Genomic DNA, 7,453 nt, shown 5'->3' with positions numbered 1-7,453 from the left:
CCCACTCTCCACCCTCCCCTTCCCCACTCTCCACCCTCCCCATCCGCATTCTCGCCCTCTCCCCTTCCCCACTCTCCCCCCTTCCCCTTCCCCACTCTCCACCCCTTGCCCACTCTCCCACCTCCCCTTCCCCATTCTCCCCCACTACCCTTCCACACTCTCCCCGTCTCCTTCCCAGTCTTCCCCCTCCCCTTCCCCCCTCTCCCCCCTCTCCTTCCCCACCCTCCTCCCCTCCTGTTCCTCACTCCCCCCTTCCCCACGCCCCCCCTTCCCCACTATCCCGGCTCCCCTTCCCCATTCACCGCCCTCCCCTTCCCCACTCTCCCCCCTCCCCTTCCCCACTCTCACCCCCTTCCCCAATCTCCCTACTCCCCTTCCCCACTCCCCTCCCCTTCCCCAGTCCCCCCCTTCCCCAATCCCTCCCCTTCCCCACTGACACCCACAGCCCTTCCCCACACTCCCCTTTCCCACTCTCCCCACGACCCCTTCCCCACTCTCGCCCCCATCCCCTGCCCCACCCTCCCACCCCTCCCCTTCCCCACGCTCCCCCCTCACCGTCCCCACTCTCACCCCTACCCTTCTCCACTCTCTCCCCCCCTTCCCAACCTCTCCCACTCTTCACAACTTAACCCCCTTCTCCACTCTTACCGCCTTCCCCTCTCCCCCCGTCCCCACTCTCCCCCCCTTCCCCAGTGTCCCCCCTTCCCCACTCCCCCATTTCCCATTCTCCCCACCCTCTCCTTTCTCACTCTTGCCTCCCTCCCCTTCCACACTCTCCCTAGCCCCCACTCTCCCCCTCCCTCACACTCCACCTCCCTCACTCTCCCGCTCCGTCACTTTCCCCCTCCCTCACTCTACCCCTCCACCACTCATCCCTTCCCCCCCTCCCCAACTCTCACCACCACTCTCCCCCTCCCCACCATCTGCCTCCCCACTCCCCTCCCACTCTCCCCCTTCCCCTCCCACTCTCTCCCTTGCCCACCTCTCCACTCCCCCAACCCCCTCTCCCCCCCTTCCCCACTCTTCCCCCCTTCCCCACTCTCCCCCCTTCCCCACTCTCCCCCCTTCCCCACTCTCCCCCCCTTCCCCACTCTCCCCCCCCTTCCCCACTCTCCCCCCTTCCCCACTTACCCCCACCTTACACACTCTCCCCCCCTTCCCCAGTCACCCCCCTCGCCCACTCCCTCCCCTTCCCCACCCTCGCCTTCCTCACACTTGCCCACCTCCCTTCCATACTCTTCCCCTCCCTCACCCTCCATCTCCTTTGCTCTCCCCCTCCCTCACTCTCCCCTCCCCCGCCCTCACTCTACCCCTCCCTCACTCTACCCCTCCCTCCCTCGCCACCTCCCTCACTCTCACCCTCCACATGCACCACTTCCCCCTCCCACCTCCCCACTCCTCCCCTTCCCCACTCTCCTTCCCCACTCCCACCTCCCCACTCCTCCTTCCCCACTCCCACCTCCCCATTCACCCTCCCCACTCTCCCACTCCCCACTCTCCCCCCCCACTCTACCCCCTTCCTCACTCTCCCCTGTCCCCTTCCACACTCTCTCCCCCACCATTTCCCCACTCTCCCCCCCTTCCCCACTCTCCCATCTCCCTCACTCTCCCCCCATCCCCTTCCCACACTCTAGCCCCCTCCCCTTCCCCAATCTCACCCCCTCCCCTTCCCAACCACTCCCCCCTTCCCAACTCACCCCCCTTCCCCACTCTCCCCCTTCCCCACTGTCGCCCCCCTCCCTTTCCCCACTGTCGCCCCCCACTTCCCCATGCTCCCCCCATCGCCTGCCCCACTCTCCCCCCTCGCCTTCCCCACTCTCCCCCACTCCCCTTTCCCACTCTCCCCACCTCCCCTTCCCCACTCTCCCCCCTCCACTTGCCCACTCTCCACCCTCCCCTTCCACTTCTTCCCCCACTCTAAGCCCCTCCCCTTCCCCAATCTACCCCCCTCCCCTTCCCCACTCTACACCCTCCCCTTCCCCACTCTCCCCCTCCCCTTCCCCACTCTACCCCCTCCCCTTCCCCACTCTCCCCCCTCCCCTTCCCCACTCTCCCCCCTCCACTTCCCCATTCTCCACTCTCCCCTTCCCCACTCTCTCCCCCCTCCCCTTCCTACTCTCTTCCCCCTTCCCAACCTTTCCTTCCCTTCCCAACTCACCCCACCTTCCCCACTCTCCCCCATACACATCCCCACACTCCCCCCTCCTCTTCTCCACTCTACTCCCTCGCCTTCCCCACTGTCCCCCCTCCCCTTCCCCACTGTCACACCCTCCCCTTCGCCACTCTTCCCCCCTCCCCCTTCACCACTCTCCCCCTCCACATGCACCACTTCCCCCTCCCACCTCCCCACTCTCCACCTTCCCCTCCCACTCTCCCCCTTCCCACTCCCCCCTTCCCACTCCCCCTTCTCCACTTCTCCCCTTCCCCACTCTCCTTCCCAACTCTCCCCTCCCCACTCCTCCCTCCCCACTCCTCCCTCCCCACTCCCACCTCCACATTCACCCTCCCAACTCTCCCACTCCCCACTCTCCCCCTCCCCTTCCCCACTCTTCCCCCCTCCCTCACTTTCCGCCCTCCCCTTCCCACACTCTCGACCCCATCCCCTGACCCACCCTCCCACCTGTCCCCTTCCACACTCTCCCTCCTCCCCTTCCCCACTCTCCCACCTCCCTCACTCTCCCCCATCCCCTTCCCACACTCTTGCCCCCATCCCCTTCCCCACTCTCCCCCCCCATCCCCACTTTCTCCCCCTTCCGCTTCCCTACTCTACCCACCTTCCCAACCACTCCACCCTTCCCAACTCACCCCCCATTCCCCACTCTCCCCCCTTCCCCACTCTCCCCCCACTCCTGTTCCGCACTCTCCCCCCACTCCCCCTACCCGACTCTCCCCCCTCCTCTTCCCCACCCTCTCCCCTTCCCCTTCCCTACTCTCCCCCCTTCCCAACCACTCCACCCTTCCCAACTCACCCCACCTTCCCCCTCTCCCCACTTCCCCACTCCCCCCCAACTCCTGTTCCCCACTCTCCCCCCACTCCCCCTACCCGACTCTCCCCACTCCCCTTCCCCACTCTCCCACTCGATCACCTCCCCACACCCCCCACCCCCTCTCCCCTCTCCCTCATTCTCCCCTTCCACCACTCTCCCCCTCCCTCACTCCCTCCCTCACTCTCTCACTCCAACATTAACACCCTCCTTCACTCTCCCACTCCACCTGCACCATTTTCCCCTTCCCCCCCTACCGCCCTGCCTTCCCCCCTCCCCCTCTCCCCCTCCCCTTGCCCACTCTTCCCATCCCCTTCCCCACTCTACCCCGCCTCCCCTTCCCCACTCTCTCCAAACTCCCCTTCCCCACTACCCACAATTCCCCACTAAACCCCTTCCCCACTCTCCTGACCCTCCCCTTCCTCACTCTCGCACCCCCTCCCCTCCCCCAATCTGGACCCCCTCCTCTTCCCCACGCTGGCCCTGCTCCCCTTCCCCACTCTGGCTCCCCTCCCTTTCCACACTCTGCCCTCCCCCTCTCCCCCACTCCTCCCTCCTCCTCCCCCACTCCACACTCCTCCTCTCCCGACTCCATCTACCCCCTCTCCCCCTCCCTCACACTCCACCAACTTCACTCTCCCTCTCCCTCACACTCCCCCTCCTCCTCCCTCACTCTGCCCATCCCTCACTCTGCCCGTCCCCCACTCTCCCCCTCCTTCACTCTCCACCTCCCTCACACTCCCCCTCCTCCTCCCTCACACTCTCCCTCCTCCTCCCTCACTCTGCCCGTCCCCCACTCTCGCCCTCCTTCACTCTCCACCTCCTTCACTCTCCCCCTCCCTCACTCTCCCCCTCCACCACTCGCCCCCTCCACCACTCACCCTCTACACCACTCACCCCCTCCCCCCTCTCCCCACTCTCACCACCGTTCTCCCCCTCCCCACTATCTACCTCCCCACTCCCCTCCCACTCTCCCCCTTCCCCTCCTGCTCTCCCCTTCCCACTCTTTCCCTCGCCTTCCCCACTCTCCCCCCTCCCCTTCCCCACGCTACCCCTCCCCTTCCCTACTCTCACACCCTCCCTACTCTCCCCCATTCCCCTTTCCCACTCTACCCCTACCCCTTCCCGACACTATCAACCTTCCCCTTCCCTACTCTCCCCCCTTCCCAATTTCTTCGCCCTTCCCCACTCTCACCCCCCCACTCCCCTTCCCCACTCTCACTCTCCTTCTGTCCCCTTCCCGACTCTCCCCCTCCCCTTCCCCACTCTCCCCCCTGCACTTCCCCACTCTCCCCCACCCCCCTTCCCCACTCTCCCCACTCACCCCCTCGCCCACCTCCCCCCCTCCCCTCTCCCTCACTCTCCCCCTCCTGCACTCTCCCCCTCCTGCACTCTCCCCCTCCTGCACTCTCCCCCTCCTGCACTCTCCCCCTCCTGCACTCTCCCCCTCCCTCACTCTCCCCGTCCACCTCCATCACTTTCCCCCTCCCACCTCTCCCGCTTCGCCTTCCCCCCTCCCTCTCTCCCCCTCCCCTTCCCCACTCCCCCCCTCCCTTTCCCAACTCTCCCCCCCAACCCTTCCCCACTCTCTCCACCGTCCCCTTCCCAACTACCCACAATTCCCCACTGCCCCCCTTCCCCACTCTCCCGACCCTCTCTACACTCTCCCCCTCCTCACTCTCCCACTCCCCCTGCCCACTCTCACCCTCCCCAAACCCAGTCTCCCCCTCCTCACTATCTGCCTCCCTATTCCCCTCCCACTCACCCCCTTCCCCTCCCGCTCTCCACCTTCCCCTCCTGTTCTCCCCTACCCACGCTCTCCCTCCCTTTCCCCACTCTCCCCCCTTCCCTTCCTCACTCTGCCCGCCTCCCCACTCTCCCCCATTCCCCTTTCGCACTCTCCCCCATTCCCCTTTCCCACTCTACCCCCACCCCTTCCCGACTCTATCAACCCTCCCCTTCCCTACTCTCCCCCCTTCCCAATTTCTTCCTCCTTCCCCACTCTCACACTCCTCCGCGTCCCCACTCTCCCCCTTCCCCTTCCCCACTCTCCTCGCCTACCCTTCCCGACTCTCCCCCTCCCCTTCCCCACTCTCCCCCTCCACTTCCCCACTCTCCCCCACTCCCCTTCCCCACTCTCCACCTCCCCCACCTCCCCACTCGCCCCCACCCTCTCTCCCCTCCCTCATTCTCCCCTTCCACCACTCTCCCCCTCCCTCACTCTCCTACACCCGCACTCTCTCCCTCCAACACTATAGCCCTCCCTCACTCCCCCCCACCACCTCCCCTACTTTCCCCCTCCCCCCTCTCCCGTTTCGGCTTCGCACCTCGCCCTCTCCCCCTCCCCTTCCCCACTCTCCCCCCTCCCCTTCCCCACTACCCACAATTCCCCACTGCCCCCTTCCCCACTCTCCCGACCCTCTCCTTCCTCACTCTCGCACACCCTCCCCTCCCTCAATCTGGACACCCTCCCCTTCCGCATGGTGGCCCCGCTCCCCTTCCCCACTCTGGCCCCCCCTCCCCTTCCCCACTCTGCCCTCCCTCTCTCCCCTACTCCTCCCTCCTCCTCCCCCACTCCACACTCCGCCTCTCCCAACTCCACCTACCCCCTCTCCCCCTCCCTCACACTCCCCCTCCTCCTCCCTCACACTGCCCGTCCCCCACTCACCCCCTCCCTCACACTCCACCTCCTTCACTCACCCTGTCCCTCACTCTCCCCTCCCCCTCCCTCACTCTCCCCCTCCCTCACTCTCACCCTCCCTCACTCTCACCCTCCCTCACTCTCACCCTCCCTCACTCCCCCATCCCTCAATCTCCCCCTCCAACATTCTCTCCCTCGCTCAATCTCCCCCTCCCTCACTCCCCCCTCCCTCTCTATCCTCCTCCAACACTCTCCCCTCCCCCTCTCCCCACTCTCCCCCTCCCCACTCTCCCTCTCGACCCACTCCCCACTCTCTCCCTCACACCTCCCCTCTCTCCCCCTACACCCCTCCCCCTCTCCCCACTCTCCCCCTCCCCACTCTCCCTCTCGACCCACTCCCCACTCTCTCCCTCACACCTCCCCTCTCTCCCCCTACACCCCTCCCCACTCTCCCGATCCCCATTCACCCCCCATTCACCTCTCTCCACTCTCCCCCTCCCCACTCGCCCCTTCCCCACTCTCTCCGCCTCCCCTTCCCCACTACACACAATTCCCCACTACACCGCTTCCCCACTCTCCCAACCCTTCCCTTCCTCACTCTCGCACCCCCTCCCCTCCCCCAATCTGGACCCCCTCCCCTTCCCCACGCTGGCCCTGCTCCCCTTCCACACTCTGGCTCCCCTCCCCTTCCACACTCTGCCCTCCCCCTCTCCCCCACTCCTCCCTCCTCCTCCCCCACTCCACACTCCGCCTCTCCCAACTCCACCTACCCACTCTCCCTCTCACTCACACTCCCCCTCCTCCTCCCTCACTCTGCCCGTCCCCCACTCTCCCCCTCCCTCACACTCCACCTCCTTCACTCTCCCCCTCCCTCACACTCCCCCTCCTCTTCCCTCACTGTGCCCATCCCCCACTCTCCCCCTCCCTCACACTCCACCTCCTTCACTCTCCCCCTCCCTCACACTCCCCTTCCCACTCTCTCCCTCCCCTTCCCCATGCTACCCCTCCCCTTCCCCACTCTCCCACCCTCCCTACTCTCCCCCATTCCCCTCTCCCACTCTACCCCTACCCCTTCCCGACTCTATCAACCCTCCCCTTCCCTACTCTCCCCCTTCCCAATTTCTTCGCCCTTCCCCACTCTCACACTCCTCCTGTCCCCTTCTCGACTCTCCCCCCTCCCCTTCCCCACTCTCCCCCCAGCACTTGCCCACTCTCCCCCACTCCCCTTCCCCACTCTCCCCACTCTCCCCCTCGCCCACCACCCCCACACCCTCTCCCCTCCCCTCTCCCTCATTCTCCCCCTCCCTCACCCTCCCCTCCCTCACTCTCCCCCTCCTGTACTCTCCCCCTCCTGCACTCTCCCCCTCCCTCACTCTCCCCCTCCACCTCCATCACTTTCCCCCTCCCACCTCTCCCGCTTCGCCTTCCCCCCTCCCTCTCTCCCCCTCCCCTTCCCAACTCTCCCCCCTCCCTTTCCCCACTCTCTCCACCCTCCCCTTCCCAACTACCCACAATTCCCCACTGCCCCCCTTCCCCACTCTCCCGACACTCTCTACACTCTACCCCTCCTCACTCTCCCCCTCCCCCTCCCTACTCTCACCCACCCCCCAACCACTCTCCCCCTCCCCTCTATCTGCCTCCCCATTCCCCTCCCAATCTTACCCCTTCCCCTCCCACTCTCCCCCTTCCCCTCCCACTCTCCACCTTCCCCTCCTGTTCTCCCCCACCCCGCTCTCTCCCTCCCTTTCCCCACTCTTCCCCCTTCCCTTCCCGACTCTGCCCATCCCCTTCCCCACTCTCCTCCCTCCCCTTCCCCACTCTCCCCCTC

This window comes from Carcharodon carcharias, chromosome 6, assembly GCF_017639515.1.
Source record: "Carcharodon carcharias isolate sCarCar2 chromosome 6, sCarCar2.pri, whole genome shotgun sequence".
Taxonomy (NCBI): domain Eukaryota; kingdom Metazoa; phylum Chordata; class Chondrichthyes; order Lamniformes; family Lamnidae; genus Carcharodon; species Carcharodon carcharias.
Note: the sequence above shows the minus strand (reverse complement) of the source record.